This window comes from Phyllostomus hastatus, unplaced genomic scaffold, assembly GCF_019186645.2.
Source record: "Phyllostomus hastatus isolate PE091 unplaced genomic scaffold, TTU_PhHast_1.1 phas_contig_40, whole genome shotgun sequence".
NCBI classification, from domain to species: domain Eukaryota; kingdom Metazoa; phylum Chordata; class Mammalia; order Chiroptera; family Phyllostomidae; genus Phyllostomus; species Phyllostomus hastatus.
In genome coordinates, this window is record NW_025333872.1 from 29,174,340 (window position 1) to 29,197,476 (window position 23,137).

Sequence of the window (23,137 nt, forward strand, 5' to 3'; positions counted from 1 at the left end):
CTTCAAATAAGTTTTCCACTGGTTGCTCTTCCTCTTCTCCTTCCAGTACACCTACAATTCAGATGTTGGATCATTTAAAGATGTTCTGGATGTTCCTAAGCCTCTCTTCATTTTTCTGAATTCTTATTTCTTCATTATTTTCTAGTTGTATTTTTTTGTCTTCCTTCTGGTCCACTCCATTGATGTGAGACCCAGCTTTCATTCCATTACTATTGGTTCCCTGTGCATTTTTCTTCATTTCACTTATTGTAGCTTTCATTTGTTCATCTAATTAGTGACCAAAATCAACCAATTCTGTGAGCATCCTGATCACCAATGCTTTGAATTGTGCATCTGATAGGTTGGCTATCGCTCAGTCGCTTAAAAAAACTGGTTGGGGGGCTTTCAATTCTGTTTGAGCCATCTTTTTTTTTTCCTTTGGTCTGGTTGTGCCTGTTATATATGAGGGGCAGAGCCTTAGGTGTTCACCAGGGTGGGGCACTCCAGTCACTGGGTTGTGACTCTGTATGTGAGGGCAGGATCTGAGAGGGAACAGTGGCGCTTGCTCTGCTCTTTGTAGGACCTCAGTTCCTTCCACTGCTTCCCCCGAGCAAACTGGGCCCCTCTGGTGCCAATTCCTGTGTGGGTGGGCTTGTGCACGATGTGGGACTTTCCAAGGACTTCTCCTGTGAGGCTGGGAGCCTCTCCCTACACCTCAACCTCCACAGGTGTTTTCAATCAGTGTTCCAAGACTCTATTTCCCAGCGCTGGGATCCTGCCTTGTGTGCAGTGCCTTGCTTCACAATCATCGCCTCTCTGGGGCTGCCAGTGCCACCCCTCAGCAGGGGGGCTTTCAGCTGCCGCTTGCACGCTCAAGGTCCACCCACTGCGGTCTCACAAGCCCCAGTTGCCTCACGTGCCTGGTCCCAATGCTCTCTGCTCTCCTAGCCACAACCCTTGCCCGGCTGCCTGACTCCACCCCTCCTACCAGTCTGGGTGAACGTGTCTATTTTAACTTCTTGGTTGTCTGACTTCCATTCAAATCAATTTTCTGTCAATTCTGGTTGTTATTCTATTTCTAAATTGTTGTTGTTTCTATGTTGGTTGTGTGGGGAGGCACAGTGTGTCTACCTATGCCTCCATCTTGGCTGGGAGTCCAATGTTAGCATCTTAATACCCAGTAAAATTGCCTTGTCCAAGGCAAAGACATAAGGTCATTTTGGCTGGAACTCAGTGAGTAGTAGGAGCTCATGGGGATACAGGCACAGGTCACACAGAGATCACACGAGGGCCATGTAAGCCATATGAAGGCATGTATCACCTGATACGAGGCAGCTTCTAGAGACAGGCAACCAGGTAAAGGTCTAATAGATGGGTGCCAGGTATAATGTTGAATATTTGAGCTAAAAAACTTTTTTTGATCAGACAACAAAAAGTATGAACATACAAGGCTATAGGTGTTTTAGTTATCTATACCTGTTTGAACTTCTTGTCAGCAATATACAAATTTTACCCATTCAGAAGACTATAAACCTACTCCCTCTTACTTTTCCACATAGGTATATATCTACCCTTAGAAACAGAAAATTCCAAATGAAAAAGAAAATGTGTTATGTTCTATTAGCCACTAGAATTAGAAGAATGTGGTGAACACTTTTCCATAGGCCCATAGTAACAACCACCAATAAACAATCCCTAAGAACCCCTTACCGAGATTCTGCTGCACCCTCTTACTTATAGATAGTTGCAATGCGGAGTTATTTCATTAAAGATTATTTATTTCCTTTGATAAATTGTCCCTTTTTGCCTTGAGGTGTTATCTGAAGATGTATGATCAATAAGAAACATTAAACTGTCACTAGGGGGTAAATTTTCAAAGTGGTGCTTCGAATTTGCCAGTATGAGTCCCATTAACTTCAGTGGAAGTCCTGCAGTTAAACTGCTGCACATGGCTTTGAAAATGTTCTACAGCACATCTCTGCAGTGCTTTTTTTTCGTTTTTAATAAATACCACAGAGCAACTCAGTGCGCAGCTGATTGCAGTATTTAAGAATGGGGATAATGTATTGTGCAGTAGGAGGCTTTTAAAATTAGATTTTGAAGGCTCATTCCTGTTAAGAGTCACAACAACAATATAAATACACCTTTAATTCTTCAAAGAGCACCTTTCTATCAAGTAATTTGGAGCTCAATTAGAATATAGTGCTCATAAAGCAGCACCATGTCCCTCTGCAACATTGTTTATCTCACTCTATGGACAGAAAATTTGAGGCATTGTGAAATGAGAGTGCCTTGTGCCTGGCTCCTCAGTCAGCAGTGAAGCCAGTAATAGAATGCTGGCCTCCCTATAGTCCATTGCTTTAAAGCGCTGCCTCTGTAAGAATCAAATTTAATAACAGCATAATCCATTTAATCTACATGTGGAAGAACAACAAGGGTGCAGAGAAAATGAATTCATTAACAGGGTTGGTGGGAGACCATGTTACATAGACTAGCCACTTTCCTTTGGGGATCCAGATTTCCTCATGGTATCTGATGCTGTAAAAGGGATGATCCTAACTAATCCCACTGGCTACATCAGCAAAGGACTTTTCGATTTTCTTCACTTTCAAACATAAGTGAAAGTCCCACCTAAAAATGCTGCAGAACCATCTTTTTTGTTAGAAATAACTTACTGATATTTTTTAATTATGAAAGGAAACAGTGCATTAATTTCCCCCTGGGCCCCTTTTGGTTTGAAATTTTAAAAAAACACACACATTGAGTTAAATGCTCAACTCACAGTCTTCCTTGAGACAAAGGATAAGTGAACCTTTGCTTCATTTTTGACTTTTGATTACTTGTCCACTAATTCACTGTGTTTGTGTACATGCTAATCAATCCATTGCCCGTTTCCTGCATAAACGTTAAAGAAGGAGCAATAGTTTATGATCTATGTTTAGATAAAAAATCTTCCTTTGAAGCTGAAATAACAGAAGGTTGGGAGTTGGGCAATCTGGAGTTACATGAACAGGAATAAAATTTCATAGTTTAAATTGTAAATCATTTTTAGGGACTATCTCATATAATTCCTATAAAAATCTTATTAAAGTTAGCAGAGATTATGATACCCATTTTATATATTTAAAATGGAGTGTTAGAGTAAGAGTCTTATCAAGGGTCATATTGCATATAAGCAAAAAGTCAGAACCCAAAGAACAGAGAGAGATTTGCTCACATCAAGTCCCAAGGTCTTTCTACGACACCACGTCTCTCTGTACCACCCACTGTGGGACAGGAACAAATTAATAAACCATGTGCTGACATCTGATTCCCATCCCCAAACCTCCCCACACCCCACATTTTAGCTAATGTGAAATCTAAAAGAAAATAGATGTCAGTGTCATAAAATGTATAATTCTTCTTTCCAACAGTCATCTTCCTCAGATCAGGCTTCTTTTTCAACTTTTTATTTTGAAATAACTTTAGACTTATACTTAGAAGTTATAAAAATAGTCCAAAGAGTTCCCTGGTACCCATGTACTTTCATCCAGCTTCCCCCAATGACAGTATCTGACATAACTGTAATGCAATTATCAACCCCAGGAAGTTGATATGGATACATATTACTGACTAAAGTGAAGACACTCAGTTTTCACCAATTTTTGCATGCACTCAATTTTTTCTATATATACCTCATTGAAATTTTATCACATGTATAAATTAACCACAATCAAGACCCATAACTTTCCTATCACGCCAAAGCATGTTGGAGTGCCACCTCCTGCATTATCCCTTTAGAGTCACTCTTCCCCCTCTAAGTCCTAACCCCTAGGAATTATTAATCTGTTCTTCATGACTGTAATTTTGTCATTTTTAGAACGTTATGTAAATGGAACCATATAGTAGTAACTGTTCAACTGGCTTTTTCACTCAGTGTGATGCTCTTGAGATCCATCCAAGTCACTGCATGTAACAATAGTTATTCCTTTTTACTGTTGAACAGTATTACACAATATTGATGTCTCACACTTTATCTTTTTATATATTTCAGGTCAGTGGGTTGTTTCTGTATTGAGGCTGTTTCTATATTTTGGGTACTATGAATATTTACATACAGGTTTTTATATGAACATAAGCTTTTCTTTCTCTAGCACAAAAACCCAGGAGTGATATTACTGGGTCATATGGTAAGTGTTGGTTTAACTTTATCAGAAACTACCAAACTGTTCTCCAGAATGTGGCCATTCCTTTCAAAATATAAAAATGCCTAGAATATTTCATGGCAGTAAATTACATCTATGCTGACTTAAGTGACATTTTTATTTTCATAGAAAATGTATAATTCTGCTTTACCTGGTTTTCTATGAAAATTATTTCATAAGCAGAAGTTTCTAAAATTCACATTTAACCCTCTGGACCAATAAAACAAATGAAAATATAGTCCATTAAGGAGCAGTTCTTCATGCTCTGGTAAATGAATGTAATTTTGATGTTTGCATAGATGAACTGTTAAGCTATCAGTTAATGTAAAAAGTCAATACTCTACAAATTCCTGAAGGATCATTGCTTAAATCTAACTTGACTTTATTGAAAGTCCTTTTATAAGCAAACTTTAATGATACCAATAGTAATTATGCTTGCCTGCTACAAGATATATATACAGTTGTCCCTCAGAATCTGCAAGGATTGGTTCTGGGACCTCCACAGATACCAAACTCCCAAGAAGCTCAACCCTTTATATAAAATGGTCTAGTATTTGTATATGACCTATGCACTCCCCCCCATGTGCTTTGAACCATCTGAGATTAGTTATAATATCTAATATAATATAGAAGATATACAAATAGTTGTTATACTGTGTTGTTTAGGGAATAATGTCAAGGGAAAAACATCTCTACATGTTCAGTGAAGATGCAACCATCCTAGGTCTAATCACATAGTACACATGAGCAACAACATAGTATTTTTTTCTTTCAAATATTTGTCTTCCATTTTTAAATTACTTTTATTTTTCAATTACAGTTGACATGCATTATTATATTAGTTTCAGGTGTGTACCCCAGCAATTAGACATTACATAACTTACTAAGTGATTATCCTGATAAATCTCACACCCATCTGACACCACATGTAGTTATTAGAATATTATTGACTGTGTTCCCTATGCTGTACTTTACATCCCCTGACTGTTGTTTGGGTGGTGATCTGAAGCTATCCACTGGGTGTGCTGACTCTGGGGCCACCCAAGAGGTACAGGCTAAGGTCAGCTACCACCTGTGTTTTGTTGCCTTGTTCCACTTGGTACCACACAGCATTAGCTAAAAAGCAATCTATAGATGCCTGATACTTGTGCTTGGCTTGGAGGTACCCAAGCAAGGCCAAGATGTGAACCAAGGTCAGCTGCTGCTATGCTGGGCCTGGATCCACTCAGTGAGAGGTATGGGGCACACCAAAGCCAAATGCTGCTTGTTTGAAAGATTGTTTTAGGAGAATCTAAAGCATGAGCCAAGATGGGCCTTTCATGTGGAAAAGCTATTCAAAACAGGTGGGTGGGCCTGAAATTTGGGACATGTGAAGCCTCAAGGAATCAGCAAGGTGGGCCAAACAGTGTAAGTCAGGTTGATGGAGACTCAGAGATGACACCCACCTGCTGGCTCTGTGGTCAGAGGGCTCATCAAAGGAACAATGGCTTCTGCCAGCACTTCTATCTGGGAGAAAGCTGTCCCTCAGCTCTCACCCTGATGCCTGACAATTCAGTTCCTCCTTGTATGTCTCTGGCATCTCTCAAGCTGCTGCCTCAGCACTAGAGCTCAGAGGGAGTGAATCTAAGTAAGTCCATCTGTGAGTCCTATAAGAGGAACTGCCTGGGTTTCCAACAGTACTTCATCTCGTTCAGCCTCACTCCCTGCTGATTTACAACCAAAAGTTATAAGGACTTCTCTTCATGGCACTGGAAGCCTGGGCTGGAGGCCCTGGTGTGGGGCTGGGAGCCCTTGTTTCTCTGTAAGACCTCCACAGCTGAGATATCCCTCCCAATTTTTACCCACCACACATGGATATGAGACCAGCTTGTTCTGCATCTCCACCCCTCCTACCAGTCTTGATATGGCTTCTTCTTTAATTTCCTATTTGCAGAACTGCCATTCAGCCAGATTTCAGGTGTTTCTGAAAGATGGTTGTTCTGTATTTTAGTTGTAATTTTGATGTGGTTGTGGGAGGAGGATAGTACCATGTTTATTTATGCTCCATCTTGCTCAGAAGTCTTTTGAATATTTTTGATCCACAGTCATTCAATCTGTGGATAGGGAACCCATGGATATCAAGGGCAAACTGTAAGCACATTCATTAGAGCCTTAAAGCACAACTCCTACAGAATAAAAACTTTAAAATTACCACCAATGCCCAATGGAGCTTCATAGCAAAGTGAGCCTAAAACTTGTTCTAATGTGATCTAAAATGAGGTCATTTGTTCTCTCTAATCTCACACCTCTCAGACAGTCCCATATTCCTAAAATTATCATCTCAGACTCTGCTTTTCCTCCATGATTTTCTTTACTGTCTCCCAATGGATTCTTTATCAGCATCAATAGAAAAGTCATGTTCTCAAAAATTAATTGCAACCCCATGTGGTCCAATTCATGAATTTCAACTTCATCTTCACTGTGGTTATAAGTGATGTTGGAATAACTAATTACTCATTTGGAAAAACATCAAGTTGATCCATATATATTTTACCATATTCCCAGACAATCTCCAAATAAATCAAAGATTTAAATTAAATTAAACTGTAAATACTGGATGGCAGAAATAGGTAAATTTTTTTATAATCATGGAACCAGAAGACCTTTCTAACTTTAATTTAGAAAATAGAAGGTATAGAAAAAAATATTGATAAATTTAGACTACATAAAAGTAAAATTGATAAAATTAAGCTACATAAAATCAAAGAATGCTGCATAAAACAAAACAAACAAGCTAATTCAAAAGACAAATGTGGGAAAATATTTATAATTTGTTTAGGGATAAAGTTAATCATTTTAAAATATAAGGAGCTGTAGAAATCTAGAAGGAAAATTCAAAAACCTATTAGAAAACAAAATATGTCAAATGGATGGGAACAGACAGTTCACAGAAAATGAAATACATGTTTTTTTCTTCAACATACTAAACCCCACTCATAAAAAAAATTCAAAGGATAATATTTTGTCATCTATCAGATTGGCAAAGATCCAAAATCTAACCACACATTTTTAGTGACAGTGTGAGGAAACAGGCATTTGTACTCCATAAAGGACAAAACGGTATCACCCTTATGGAAAAGTGTCACTCTTTCCTAAAATTACATGGCATTTACTCTTCAACTCAGAAGTTTACTTCCCAATAGTTTCATTAATTTGTAGTAAGTTCTCAGTCTAGCTGAATAAACTAAGAATACAATAAATAGAATGCAATGAAGACCTTTCTCAGAATATCCTCAAGTATTCAGTGCTGCAAACAGCTTGATTTTAGTTCACTGAGACTGATTTTGGACTTCAGGCCTCCAGCACTATAAGATGGTAAATTTGTATTTTTTTAAAAAAAAAAAGACCTTTCTGTATAGCTGTAGAAGGATCTCAGGATCTATTAAGTAAAAGAAAAATGTAATACTGCCTATGTAGTGTGCTACATTTTTGTGTAAGAAAATTGCTTTTTATTTATATAAAGAAATATTGAACAGGTTTTTTAAAAAGAATAAAAATGTTCACTTGAAGATAAGTAGGGACAAAGTAGATTGGGACAGGGTTAGAAGCAAGATTATTCATCATTTTCTCTTTATGTCATTTTGATATTTAAATAATACAAACATACTAACTATTCAAAAACTAAATAAAAAGACTGTTGCCTGCACATAATAAGCACAGTGTAAATGTTGACTATTATTATCATTGTTGCCTAGCAATATTAGGATGAGTTGATAGGTTCCTATACTGAACAGTTTTGCAGAATCTCACACTTGAGGCATTTTTGTCATTGCAAAGGGCAATGCTAAAGGTAACCTACCATAGGATTTTCTTATGAATGTCTTTAGTCCCAGGCTGAAGCAACACAGAACAGCATTTTTAACTCTCTTAATAAAGCCCTGTCTGGAAAGGTTTTCTGTGATTTGCCTTAATTTGTCCTCCCTACATTTCTTTAATTTTAAACTTGGAATTTTAGTTGTATATTCTCAAAGATTGCCCAAGAAGATTAAATAAGAAAATACATGGAAAGTGCTAAGCTTAATGCCTGGCATGCAATAAATGCATCATAATTATTAGTGGTAATAAACTGAATCATAAAAGTAATGGGTTCAGTCTAATCTCTGATCAATCCTAGAAGTGATAAATACAATCAGAAGAAAAAATATCAGCTCAGTAAGATCTCTTTGTATGTTTTTGTTGGTTGTTTTTCCCCAATCAATACTGATTTCCTAGAATTTGAGAGTCTATATAGCTTAAATAAGAATATACTTATTTTCAGAGAGCAGGAAATGGGGAAGGAACTATTCCAGGTACTTTTGAGGCTGGAGCTCTTTAGATATGATCATTTTAGACATGGTTGTGTTATGGGCTCTAAAGGCTTTTGGGTTAATATGAGGGGTTTCTGAGCTTTGTTTTTTACTGGTTGTCCATTATGGCTTAACCTGTTTCTCCTGGATTTTCATGGCCCCTTACCTAGGTGGGCCGATCCTGCACTGTGCTCCTTGTATTTCTCCTATCATAGCATTCATCACCCATGATGGTGGTTACTCCATTCAGCATCTTCTATGCCATCTTTCTTTTCACCCCCCTGTGGGCAGGGTGTCATCTGTCTTGTCCACCCATCCAAGTCCCATTCATGCTTGTTATTATTGTATATCCAAGTCCCAGCAGTTTCTGGCCACAACAAATATTTACTGAGTGATTAAAAATTGGAAAAACTTGCAAGCTAGTAGACATTCACATGCAGAACCTTACCCCCTCATTGCACCCTCTACATACACAATGTAAAAACAGTATGAGGAAATGAAGGAAAAATTTGTGACGATTATCCAAGCAATGTAAGACAAAAAATATAGCACCTTTACCTTGGTTATCAAGAGCCTTCTGAGGAATAATTTTTGCCTGCATTTTTTGGTCTAATTGCTTCAGTTCCCTATAGTTTGGTCATGTGAATGTGATGATATTTTTAAATAAAGTGCTTACTTTGCATGCTTGTAATTATAGGCTCCTTTACAGGAGGCTCTTCTACCCCCGTGTGCCTTTCTCTCAGTGTTTTTAGTTTGCCTTTTACAAAATGTTTTAAATATTTGATTTTAGCTTCTACCACAGACTCCAAATCTGTGTTTGGAATTTGGAGATCAAAGTACTGTAGCTAATCCTCAGGACATTTGCCCTTGTGTGGCTTAAGAATCCATCTCTTATCAAGTTTCTGTGGTTTTCTGGATTATTTATTGGTCATGATGTTAAAATGTGCACATCTGAAACTGTTTTTGAATTACGTTTTCTTGATACATCTCCACATTAAGTGTGTGTGGGGGGGGAATATCCTGCTCCCAAATGGTACCGAGCTATGTTAGGCTGTCTCCAGCCTAGTATAAAGGATTCCCAGGCTGAACTATCACATGTTTTCAATAAACCTTGTTTTTTGTTCTCCTTTACATAGAGCATGCTTTATTCAGAAAGCTCATGATGGTAGGAAAGAAATCGATAATGAAAAGAAAGTGAGTCCAAAACAGGATTTTTCCTCATAGCTTAGGATTTGTTTTGAGACAGTACATTTCACAGGCTGAGCTGCAGCTTCGCCAGTTGGTTACCACAAATTCTAATCCTGTCCTGGCTTGTATTATCTTCTACAGGCCTCTCTGGGACACTATTTCTTTCCTTTTAAGCACAGATAAGAACAGCAATGTGCTTTGCAGGGTTCATAAACAGTAACACATAAAAGCAAATATGAAATTAGAAAGCTCTAAAAACTGCCCTGTATCCAGTGCCAATGAGGGCAAATTTGGGCATGGATTTTATAATAAAAGATGGAACTTAGAAGTGTAATTAAACATGATTTGTTTAGTTAATAATCCCCCTGAAATACAGATAGATGGTGTATGATAGATCTGCACGTGGCAACATGTAGGATTTCCAACATTATAATCAGTGTCAGGTATTTAGTTCACATTCACTTTTTTGTTCACATTCGCTTTTTTAAGACACTACCATTTCATTCTTCACAGAAAAGTCCATTTTCACACTCGAGTGTCTATCCCTAAGGATTATTCAGGAACCTAAACTGTATCTATTTCTTATTTCTAAAAATAAGAAGCTGTGCATTGAAAAAGATTAAGAAAACCAAGCATACCAGGTAATTCTCAGTTTCCCCTGATAATGCTTAGAATGAATTCCCATCCATAGGTGTTCTTTGCTTAGTGACATTTTAGCTGAAGTGACTTGTCCATCTGCAAAATCCAAATAGTAGTCTAATTCAAAGCACTTCCTGAAGATATCCTTTCAAAAACTTTTAGTAGTAGGTGATGATTAATCATAACCTGATGTCTGAAAATAAGTATCAAGTTTCTCAAAGAAAAATTACAGATCCCAGCACTACTAAACATAACCAGCTGCCAAGACTCAAAGAGTCAGTATCATTCAACTGCTTAGAATAAGTGAAAAAGGGAGTATTGAAAGTTAGGTATTTTGCTTTCACTCTGATTTTAAACCTGCAAGGGCATTGTTTGACTGTTGACGTATAAACAGTCAGGTTATGACACTGAACAAGATACCTCAGCATCAGATTTCATCATAGGATGTTAGGGGATTTCCAGTAGAAGTTTCAACTTCAATCATTCATTGGTCATGTTCCAAATTTTTTTAGAACTGCAGTCAAATACGGGTGCAGGCTCTGCTGAACTGAAACTGGTTGCAGGCTTGCCATTCGGTACGTGTGAGAATATGGAAGAAAATAACATCTGAAGACATAAATATGAAAAACTGCTGCTTCTAAAAGGCTTTCTTGTACTTTCTATATAAAGAAACATAATACACAGCCATGGTGCCATTGCCCTAAAACGTGTCCTGAATCATCCAAAATATGCGTGACTTTTCATCCTTTTGATTTATTAAGGACCGATGGGATTACACACAGGTAATTTACTCAAGACACTACAGCGTGCCTTAAATAAAATGGTTTTGCTTCCTGCTCATTCACAATGCTTCTCAGAGGACAAATGCTTTTTTCATGGTTTATAAATACACAAACACAGCTTCCTTACATCTTCCAATCTGCAATCCACAACTGAAATTAAATGTTTGTGATCATCTTGTGAAGCAATAGTTTCAGTAGATTACTGATACTGGAGGAGTTTAGTCCTGTGACATAAAAAAATAAACAAAAACATGTATTGACTAAGTCTGCATCCCTGCCCTCTCTCCAGAACTCCAGCCTCACCCACAGCCTACCAGAGATCTAGAAGGCATCCCAATATTAACATAGCCCAAACCCCTCAAATGGCCCTCCTTTCTGCTCCCTCTTCCCCCTCCTGCAATACTGACCCCATCTCAGTAAATAGCACTTCCTTCACATAATTGCTCAACCAAAACCCATTCACACTGAACAATCAATCAGTCCTTCAGCAACTCCTTCATCTCTGCCTTCACAAGGTGACCCACCGCCATAACCTGGCTCTTCTCATGCAGCCCTCACCCTTTATCCAGGCCACAGCAGTGGCTCCTTGATTTCTTTGTTTTGTTTTTTTTGTCTTTGTTTTTGTTTTCGTTTTTAGAGAAGGAGGAAGGGAGGGAGAAGAGAGGGGGAGTAGCGTCCACATGTGAGAGGAAGATCAGTCACTTGTCTCTCAGACATGCCCCAAACAGGGCTCTGGCCAAAACCCAGGCATGTGCGCAGACAGCGAATCAAACTGGCAGCCTTTTGCTTTGTGTGATGATGCCCAACCGGTGATGAGCCACACTGGTCAAAGCAGTAACGGTGGCTTCTTAACTGACCTAATGACTTCCATGCTTCCATCCAGCCCCCTCCTGATCTGTTTCTCAAAGGCAACAAAAACCATCTTATAAAATACAAATTTGATCCTGCACTCTTCTGCTCAAAATCTATCCTACCTAGAACATCTATAGCTGTTACCAAAGCCACCATGACCTGAGCAGAGCACACCAATCTCCCCCTTCCTCACTCCACTTTAGCTAATCTGACCTCCTCACCTTCCCCTGAGCACACGAACCATGCTTCTGCCTCAAGGTCCTCACAGTTTCTGCCTGGAAAACTTCTCCCCCAGATTCAGTCGTGGCTACCCCTTCACTTCATTTGATCTGGGCACACATGTCATCTCCTCGAAGATGTCCTCCCTGACCATCCCATCTCAGACAGCACTCTGCTCCTCTGCAATCCTACCTGTCACTCTGCTTTTTATTTCTCAACATCCCTTGTCTACTGCAGAACATAAGACCCTTGAAGCCGGAAGACATTTCCTTTTATTCACTGCTTTAGCACTGGTGCTTGGCTCATAGCAGACATGCAATGAAAAATATTTGTTGCATGAACTTATGCATGAATGAGTGAATTGCCTGCACATTTATTTGAGAAAAAATCATTTCCAAAACAGTCCTGCTGATGTTTCATCGTTCAACCATTTAATGTCCAAACAAACAAAAAAAAAATGTAACACTTAGAATTCTAGAAACTCAGACTTAGGATGGACCCTTAACACCTTCCAGCTCAATCCACTTCATTTTTAAAACATGGAAGCCAGCACTGAGCAATAATTGGTGACAAAGCTAGTTAATGGCAGAACTGACAGCTAAACCAGCATAATTCAATGTTCTCTATATGTTCATACTTTATATCTCTATTCCTTTTGAGAATTTAGAACTTTGTGTACATAAGCAAATATAATGGAACCCCAAAATTTCAATTCCTCCTTGCTGCTCTGTTGGCAATAAAGGGCCTGGCACATGATGTTCATGGGACACTAAAAAATTATCAGTTCATGCAGAAAGGGTCCCACATAGACAGAACAGGCTAATAATTCTCTTATATTGTTATCCCATGGGAACAAACTAAAATATGAAAATTTTTAAATTATAAGATATCTGCTAATGTCTTCTGAATGTCAACTATTTGCAAGTAGTTACATTCCCTATTCTTAATAATACTTGACTTCTTGGAGTTTTACTTTTAAGCCTTGCTTGACTGCCTACATTTCTGTTTACTGGTCTTATAACTACAGAAAACTTATCAAAGGAGAAGCATGGAAAAAATATAACCACTTAGGAATTAGACAGATACGGTTTAGGTTCTTGACTCTGTTTTCCACCTAAATGACCTTGGATAAGATTCTTGAACCATCTTAATATCAATTTACTGATCTATGAAAATGTATGTGTGTGGGGGAACTTCGCCTGCAGGCCCCCCCGCCCCCACCGCCCGTCCACCACGGATGAGAATAAGTTTACCAACATATGATCTGCTTAGGGAGGAAAGGTGGCCCATCTCTCAGAGGAGAAGGGCCAAGAGCCTTTTCCTCAATGGCTTTTATTGGGTTCATTTACACAGGAATTCAGGTAAAGCTCATTACTCATTGTTAGAAAGTAAGGATCAAACAATAGGTAACAAGGAAGTCTGAGGGCCTATTTTGAGTCAGGGTCAAAGAGCTGTAAAAAATTTTAAGGAACAAACTTACTTCTTCCCTGGACCCTTATCATTCAACTGAGAGCATTCTAAACAAAGCAGGTTTCACAGGATTTTACATATTCTTTCTTAGGCCTGATCACCCAGGGAACCCGCCCTTTCCAACACAGAGCTGCACCACCCTCTGTCATTGTTTCAGGCTTAGGTGGAGCAAGGGAAGTAAGGCAGCCAAGATATTAGGAGATTTTCTTGCAGACAATGAGGACTCAGGCTATGTCAAAGCCAAGGGGCAAGGGTCCATCACCCCCTTTTGCTGTAGCCCCCAAAGTCCTTCTTTGGGGGGCCTCCCACGTGATCATGCCTGTCTTACATTGTTCCCCTCTTGGGGAATCTTACCCGTCATTGGCTAACTGACCAAGCACTGGGGTCCAGGCTGGGTGAAGTAAAAGGAGCAGAAGCAGCGCTCCTGCCAGGGAGATAAGCTTTTGTCTCCTTGCTGGCTTATGGTCCAAGGACATTCCCTCAGCCTTAGCCTTGCTGGGGGGTTACAGCTTCTGATACCAGGCAGGGTGATTCCCAACATATATGTATATATAAAATAATTATTTTTAGGTTAAAAAGTTAATGTGATGCCAGGTTCACCAAAGCAGACTAAGGACTTTGTATGTATTATTTCATTTAATTCTCACAAGAGCCTAGTGAGGAAAATGGTTCTAGCCTTTATTTATAGCTGAAAACTCCAAGACTCAGCAAGATTAATGGGCATGAGATGGTTATACATCTAGGAAAGCACAGAATGAGGAATACCTAGGCTCTCTCACACACGAAGTCCATGCTCACAACCTGTGTCTCCCTGGAGGGCCATTACAGAGAAGAACTGAAATAGAGGCCATGTCCTTAACACCCCACAGAGCCCTGTGCACATCTGAGATACTCAATAAATGTTACTCTTGTCCCTTCTCTTTCCTCCCACTGACTAGATAAATTACCCTGGCCAATGTGCTAACCTTGTTTGGCCACAGCTTTTTATTTTAAATAAATAATTATTCATGTTCTCATTACAAAAGTAATGCATGCTTATGATAGATCATTTGGACAGAAGAGGTATATGTAAAGAAACTAAATTTCATCCCACCGATCAATGATCACTGTTAGAATGCAGACATAGGTACTTTTATAGTTCTTATTTATATATATACTATATGAAAACATAATATTTTGGGGGGACAAAACTGGAATCATTCTAGCTATCCTGCTATATAATCAATTCTTTATGAAATGATGCATTGGAGTAAACTTTTTCTTATCTGTGATGATGACTAGCTACCTCAGCCATGGAGATCATTCTGACAGTAAAAGTAAACACCGTAACTAAATGAGCATCTAAATACACCAAAGTAGAATCAAGGAAAATATTTTTATAACCTTGGGCAAAGTCTTTCTAGATGACTTGACTTCTGTGACTTCTAAATAACATGAAATTCAGAATCTGTTTTTTTAAAGTGATATTTTCCCCTAACACTTGGCAAAAGTTATAAATTTAAAATATACTATGCAATACATGAAAATGCTTAGAATAATATCACACAATAAACAGTAAATTTTAGCTGTTACTATTTCTGTTATTATTTTATTAGCATTACTTCATATAATGCTAATGAAGGAGAGAGAAAAATAATCCTTTCATACATTGTTACTGATACTGGGTGCCATCATTGGAGGACATTTTAATATCAAAACTCAAAATATGCCAACATTCAACCCAATGATCCAATCTCTAGAAATTTATCCTTTAAAAGAATACCTACAAAAATGTTTGTGCTGAACTATTCACTTCAGCATTATTTCAATAGCAAAAATTAACGTAAAGTTCATTAATAAGTTGTTGGCTAAGTAAAGTCATTAAACTTATTTCCTATTTATACACATGTCCAATGTTTTGATAGTTTATAGCAGTTATTAACTTTATAATGTTAAAAATGCACTTCACTAAAACTATCCAAAGTTTAGCTAGCTTATAGTGAGACCATTAAAAAGAGCTCAAGGAATGGGAACAAAAACAGTGGTGAGAAAAAAGTTATGTATAATCATCAGGAATATTGTATTTATTGCACTTCTGTTTTCTCAGAGGTAAGATAAAATGAGTTTAAAGAGTAAAAGGAAAGTGTTAGCTATTAAGGAAAACTTTCTGAGACTCCAGACAGTTTCTCGAAGTCAAGATGTGCCCTCTTTGTGGTTTACCTCTAAAGAATTTATCTGTCCTTACAGTTGCTAGTTCAAAAGTGTTCAACCATGCTTTGTTTAATCCATATGATTTAGTTCTTTCCATTGTTATTTTCAATTCAATCAAATGTAGTAAAATACAGTTGGCCCTCCACAGCTGTGGGTTCTGCATCTGCAGATTGAACCAACCTCAGATCAAAACTATTTGGAGAAAAGTTACATTGTTGCTGATGTGCACTACGTGGTTAGGCCAATGATGGCTGCGTCTGTACAGAACATGTACTGGCTGTTTTATTGTTAGTATACCCTAAACATTACATGCTATGCCCTAAACAACAATGATTACATAGCATTTACATTGTATTAGGTATTATGAGTAATCTAGAGATGATTTAAAGCATATGCCAGGAGGTGTGTAGGTCATATGCAAATACTGTATCATTTTATATAAGGGCCTTGAGCATTCACAGATTTTATTATCCACAGGAAATCCTGGACCAATCGCTCACAGATACCAAGGGATGATTGTATACTTTCTAATAGGTGCATTGTGTTGTATAATTGTGCAACAATATACAGCCCATCAAGTTCAGATGTACAATTGACCTTGCTTTAACCCAGTCTTCAGGTGCATGGTAGGGTAACCTTGAATGTGAATCCATTTTATAATGAGGACTTTTCAGTATTTCAGTGACTAATCTCTCTCAAACAGGATTTGGGATGATCATTTTACACTGATTTTGTAAATAATGGTGGAACAAAGTTCCACTGGAGTCCCATGATAAGCTCTTCTACAGTCCCTATGTGTCTGTAAATGTGTATGTGATATGTAAATCATTACAGTTTTCACTTTGTTCAAATCTTTGTAGTCTCCTCAAATCCCAAGAATTCATCCATGAATCATTCTAAGTGATTCAGAAAGTATGTGAGTCTACCTCCTAATACCTTATAAGCCTATATTTCACACTTCTAATGGCTGCTTGTAATCAATAACTATTTCTTCACTACTTCCCAAAGTTCACATCTGTTTCCTTTGGGAGAGGCAGATTTTAGGAACTCAGTATTGCATGCTTTTTTTTCCATGCAATCTGGAGCTCCTCCTTGTTTATTAGCAGTTCTATTTCCTTCTCAAGCCCCATTTTCTCTTAATGTACCCATAAAAGTACCATCTGTTTTTAGTATTATTTTATGTCTGCTTTATCCTCTTTGTACTTTTCATTTCCCTGAATACTTTATGCAGTAACAATTTATTCTAGCTTTATTATCCACCGGCTTTCACAAACCATCCCTTTCTCCCCTCCTTCATCTCCCCATCCCGACCTATGTCAGCCTGGATTTTCTTTGTCTGAGGAATAGTGTACCACACTTCCTAAGGGCACAACTCTGGTGTCAGGAAAAAGCCAGCTCAGCCTCGTTTGGATTTGGGCTTTGACTGATTGACCACAGTAAGCCTTAGTTCTTCATTTGTAAGGAGATGATAATAATTCTCTACATACCTCGCAGGGTTTTTAGGACTAAACTTAAAAATGTGCATCAGGTTTTTTCCACATGGGCGCTACTGACATCTGGGGCTGGGTAATTCCTTTTCCTAGGGGCTGTCGTGGGCCTGGTGGGACATTTCACAGCAACCCTGGCCTCCACCACTAGATGCCAGTAGCAACTCCGTTCGCAGTTAGGGCTATCTCCAGATATTGCTAAACGTCCCTTGGGAAGCAAAATTGTCCCCATTAACAATTATTTATGTACAGAAAGCAATTAGCACAATGCCTGGTACATAGTAGTGATTTAATAAATATTTGTGATAGATTGGTGATTAGATGGATGAATGAATACTCATTTCAAATGCAAGTGTCTAATATAATATCTGACCCTCAATTAATTGCTTAACTTGTGAATGGTTAAATAAATAAATTGGAAGCCAATAAGCTTCAAGGACTGTCTACAGTGTCCTTCTTATACTAAAATGTTTTTTGAAACATTTAACTAATTGCACAGCTTAAGTTACTCCACCCAATTTTCCCCAGCTTTATTGAGACATGATTGACATATAACTCTGTGTAAATTTAAAGTTTATTGATTTGATTGAATATATTATAAATTGATTATTAATTAACACCTGCATTACATCATGTAATTATCATTTCCTTTTTGTGGTGATAACATCTTAAAATCTACTCCCTTAGAAATTTTCAAGTGCATAATACAATATTATTAAATATAAACATTCTACTATATATTAAACTCCAGAACTTATTCATGTTATAACTAGAAGTTTGTAGTCTTTGATCAACATGACCCTTACCCCCTACCCCCCACCCTCAACCTGGGTAACTATAATTCTAGTCTCTGTTTATATGACTTCAACTTTTTTAGATTCCACATATCAGTGATAAACAGTATTTGTCTTTCTCTATCTGGCTTATTTGATTTAACATAATGTCCTCAAAGTCCATCCATGTTGCTGCAAATGTCAAGATTTCCAAGAGTTCCTTCTTTCTCATGGCTGGACAATATGCCATTACATATAATATATAATATATATTTAATAAATTATAAATAATGTATATTATATGTGTGTATATGCCTTCTTTATCCAGTACGTTTATTGACACTTATGTTGTTTCTGTATCTTGGCTCTTGGGAATAATGCTTCAAGGAACATGGATGTGCAGATATCTCTTCAAGATCTTGTTTTAATTACCTTTGGATATACACCCATAAATGGGATTGATGGATCATGTGGTAGTTCTATCTGTAATTTTTTGAAGAACCGCCCCACATTTTTCATAGTAGCCGCACCACAGTACATCCCACCAGTAGTGCACTGGGGCTCCCTTTTGTGCACATCCTCACCAGCACTTGTTATCACTTGTCTTTTGTGTAATAGCCCTTCTAACATGTGTAAGATAACATCTTGCTGTGGCTTTCATTTGCATTTCCCTGATGATTAATAATGTTCAGCACCTGCTTATATATACCTCTTAGCCATTTGTATATCTTTTTTGGGAAAAATATCTACTCAGTTTCTTTGCCCAATTTTCAGTCAGACTATTATTGAGTTGTATGAGTTATTTACATATTTTGGATATTAACACTTTATCAGATATGTGATTTGCAAATATTTTCTCCCATTCTGGAGGTTTCTCTTTCATGTTATTGATGGTTTTCTTTGCCATAGAGTGATTTTTAATTTGATGTAGTCCCACTTATTTATTTTGCTTTGTTGTCTTTGCTTGTGTTGTCAAATCCAAAAAATTATTGCCACATCCCATGTTAAAGAGCTCACCCTGTGTTTTCTTCTAGGATTTATACAGTTTCAGGTGTTACATTTAATTATTTAGTCTATTTTGTGTTGATTTTTGTGTGTGGTGTAAGATAGTGGTTCAGTTACATTTTTTTTGTATGTGGCCATTCAGTTTTCCCAACACTTATTATTGAAGAGCCTATCCTTTCCCCATTATATATACTTTGGATTGTTTCTCATTGATTAATTAACCACACATGTATGGTTTCATTTCTGGGCACTCTATTTTCTTTCATTAATCTATTTGTATGCTGATACTCTTTTGATTACTATAGCTTTGTAATATAATTTTAAACCAGAAAGAGTGATATTTCTAGTTTGTTTTTTGTTTGTTATTTTTTCTCTCAGGATTATTTTGGCTATTGAAGTATTTTCCAATACATTTAGAATTCTTTAGTCTATTCCTCTGAAAAATGTCATTGAAATATTGATAGAGATTGCATTGAATATATAGATTACATTGGGCAGTATGAACATTTTAACAATATTAACTTTTCCAATTCAGGAGCATGAAATATGTTTCTACGTATTTGTGTCTTCTTCAGCTCTTTCATCAATGTCTTTTTATTTAATCTTTATTATATTTTTATATTACCTTTTAGTCCCCTCATATACCCCTCACCCCAGCAATCACCACACTGCTGTCCATGTCCATGGGTCCTTTTACCTTTTTGCTCAAACCCTCTACCACCTATCTCTCCCCGCCAATAGCTATCATCTGTTCTCCATCTGTAAGTCTTTCCCTATTTTCCTTATTAGCTCAGTTTGTTCTTTAGATTCCATATGTGAGTGAAATCATATGGTATTTGCCTTTCTCTGCCTGGCTTATTTCACTTAGCATAATGTTTTCCAGGTCCACCCATATTGTCCCAAAAGGTAAAGTTTTTCCTTTTTATGACCTAGTAGTATTCCATTGTGTAAATGTCCCACAGTTGTTTCATCTACTCACCTACTAATAGCCACTTGGGCTGCTTCCATATTTGGTGATTGTAAATAATGCTGCAATGAATACAGGGGTACTTATGTTCTTTTGAATTAGTGTTTTGGGCTCTTTTGGATATATTCCCAGAACTGGGGTCACTGGGTCAAAAGGCAGATCCATTTTTAATTTTTTGAGGTATCTCCATACTGCTTTCCATAGTGGCTGCACCAATCCAACTTCCAACCAACAGTGCAAAAGAGTTCTCTTTTCTCCACCTCCTCACAGCACTTATTGTTCATTGATTTATTGATGATAGCCATGCTGACAGGTGTGAGATGGTATCTCATTGTGATTTTAATTTGCATTTCTCTGATGATTAGTGGTATTGAGCATCTTTTCATATGTTTATTGGACATCTGCATGTCCTCTTTGGAGAAGTGTCTATTCAGGTCCTCTGACAATTTTTTAATTGGGTTGTTAAGTTTTGTTTTGTTTTTGTGGAGTTTTTTGGTATTGAGGTTTCTAAGTTTTTATAAATTTTGAATATTAACCCCTTATCAGGTATATCAGCAAGTATGTCCTCCCATTCTGTAGGATATCTTTTTATTTTCTTGGTGATTTCCTTTGCTGTACAAAGACTTTTCAGTTCAATGTAGTCCCATTTATTGATTTTTTTCTTGTTTTCCTTGCCTGGGGAGATATATCCAATAAAATATTGCTACAAGCAATGTCCAAGGTTTTGCTGCCTATGTTTTCTTCCACAATTTTCATGGTTTCAGTTCTAACATTTAAGTCTTTGTTCCATTTTGAATAATCTTGTGTGTAATATAAGAAGGTGTTGTAGTTTCATTTTTTCTGCACATATCAGTCCAATTTTCCCAACAGCATTTATGAATAAACTATCTTTAGCCCATTGCATGTGCTTGCCTCTTCTCTCAAATATTAATTGACTATAAAGGTGTGAGTTTATTTCTGGGCTCTCTGTTCTGTTCCCTTTATCTATGTGTCTGTTTTTATGCCAGTGCCATACTGTTTTGATTACTATGGCCTTATACTAGAGTTTCATATTAGGTAGCATGATTCCTCCAACTTCGTTATTCTTTCTCAGAATTGCTATTGCTATGTGGGGCCTTTTATGGTACCATGTAATTTTTTAAAATATTTGTTCTAGTTCTGTGAAATACATCATTGGAATCTTCATAGGAAATGCATTGAATGTACGAATTGCTTTGGGTAGTATGGACATTTTAATGATGTTAATTCTTCCTATCCATGAACATGGCATGTGCTTCCACTTATTTATATCTTCTACTTCCTTCTTCAGTGTCTTATAATTTTCTGAGTACAGGTCTTTTACATCCTTAGTTAGGTTTATTCCTAGATATCTTATTCTTTTTGCGGCAATTGTGAATGGAACTGTTTTCTTAATTTCCCATTCTCTTAGCTCATTAATTGCATATAAAAATGCAACTGATTTCTGGATATTAATTTAACAAAGTAATGTACTACAAAAATAATAAATACATAAATAAAGTTAAAGAGTACTTATAACTTCTAAAATACTTGCCTAGGCAATATTCTAGGTGGTATTGACAGCAGAATTCCAGCAGACAGCTGTAACCCAACCAGAAACATTTTTGTGACTGCATTCATTGTTTGCCATTTGGTTGCTCATTTATGCTTTCATTTTACTGAACTCTGACTTTCTCTTGTGATCTGAATTACAATGAGAGTATTAAATTAAATCTGTGGTTATCTTTGCATATTTTGTGACTTCAAACATTTAGATTATGATTCACTGCGTGCATAATTTTTTTAATTATGCAAACCAGCAGCATTCCTTTTACTTTTTCTAGCTTTTCTCTAATGAACTAACTTCATAGTACACTTTTTTGTGCTATAGTCTAGCAGATCTATAGCTGATTTTTTTAACAAATGCAAAATATGCCTCACCTTTTCCTCTGTAAAAAGGGAACTGTATAATATGTAACCAACATGGTTGTTATGAAGGTTAAATAATACAACTTTTGTAAAACACTCAAAAGTAAAGAAAGTACAAGCACATAGTAAATTTTAAGTGCTGTATTTTCTGTGCCCCTATTACTCATTTACTTATTCTAATATTTTAACACAGTAAATGGGTTATTATACGCCCTATTATTTCTTTTGTGCACTTGGAGGGAGGCAGGATTACAATGAAAAATAAAATCAAGCATATACACAGCAAGGCCATATAAGGAATATCTATCTCTTTGTCTGTAAGCCACTTGTCCCATGAGTAAATTCCTTCAAATGATAAAAACCAAGATGTTTGTACACCAGGTCTTTTTTGAAGTATTTTCTCTGACTTCAAAAGACATAATCATTGTTATAAAATTCCAACATGAGAGAAACCTGTAACTTAAAAAACAAAAAATCTATTTATCTGAACCTGGGCTCTATCCCCAGAGATAATTAATGGTGATAATCTCTGTTTTCACATGTTTTTTCTATTATATAATATATATTTATTAAAATAAAACTACACTTTACATACTGCTTTGCAACTGGCCTTTATTCATTTAGTTAATGTCTTTGGTGTTTGTGTCAACGCATTTGATTTCTCTCATTTTCAATAGCTGCAGAGAGCAGTAACTCCTGGATGCACTTGTGGCTATCTATACCTACCCACAAAGCCACAGAGCATTCAGACCTCATTGGGAAAAAGCCTTTCTGCTGACCTTTGTATGGCCCTCTACTCATCCTCTCTTCCTCTCTAAGTCCTGACCCAAAAGGGGTATCAGGAGAATGATTCAGAAGATCCTCTCAGTTGACACCAGGAGACCAGAGCTTTCTGAGTGCAGGGAGAAGGACTGAGCTGCAGAATGAGCACAAATTCGTCCTTTGATTAATCCTAAGGACCACAGAAACATTATAAACGTAACACCTTTGACATGAAGCTCCTCTGTGGAGTGTAGGTGCCCGGTCATGCACAGCTCACTTGAAGCAGGAAGAAGATGTCATTTGAATATGTTAAGGTCAAGCGAACTTATTTTAAATTGTCATAGGAGGCCATTCATCCCCACTTCGCATCTTCCACTTCAAAGCCTACG

The 23,137-nt window shown here is 37.2% G+C and overlaps 1 protein-coding gene across 3 annotated transcripts in view; it reads left to right on the plus strand.

The window, feature by feature from the left end:
• KCNQ5 (potassium voltage-gated channel subfamily Q member 5) overlaps positions 1 to 23,137 on the plus strand; it is a 502,003-nt gene that overhangs the window by 379,742 nt on the left and 99,124 nt on the right. The gene's annotated exons all lie outside the window — the stretch shown is intronic.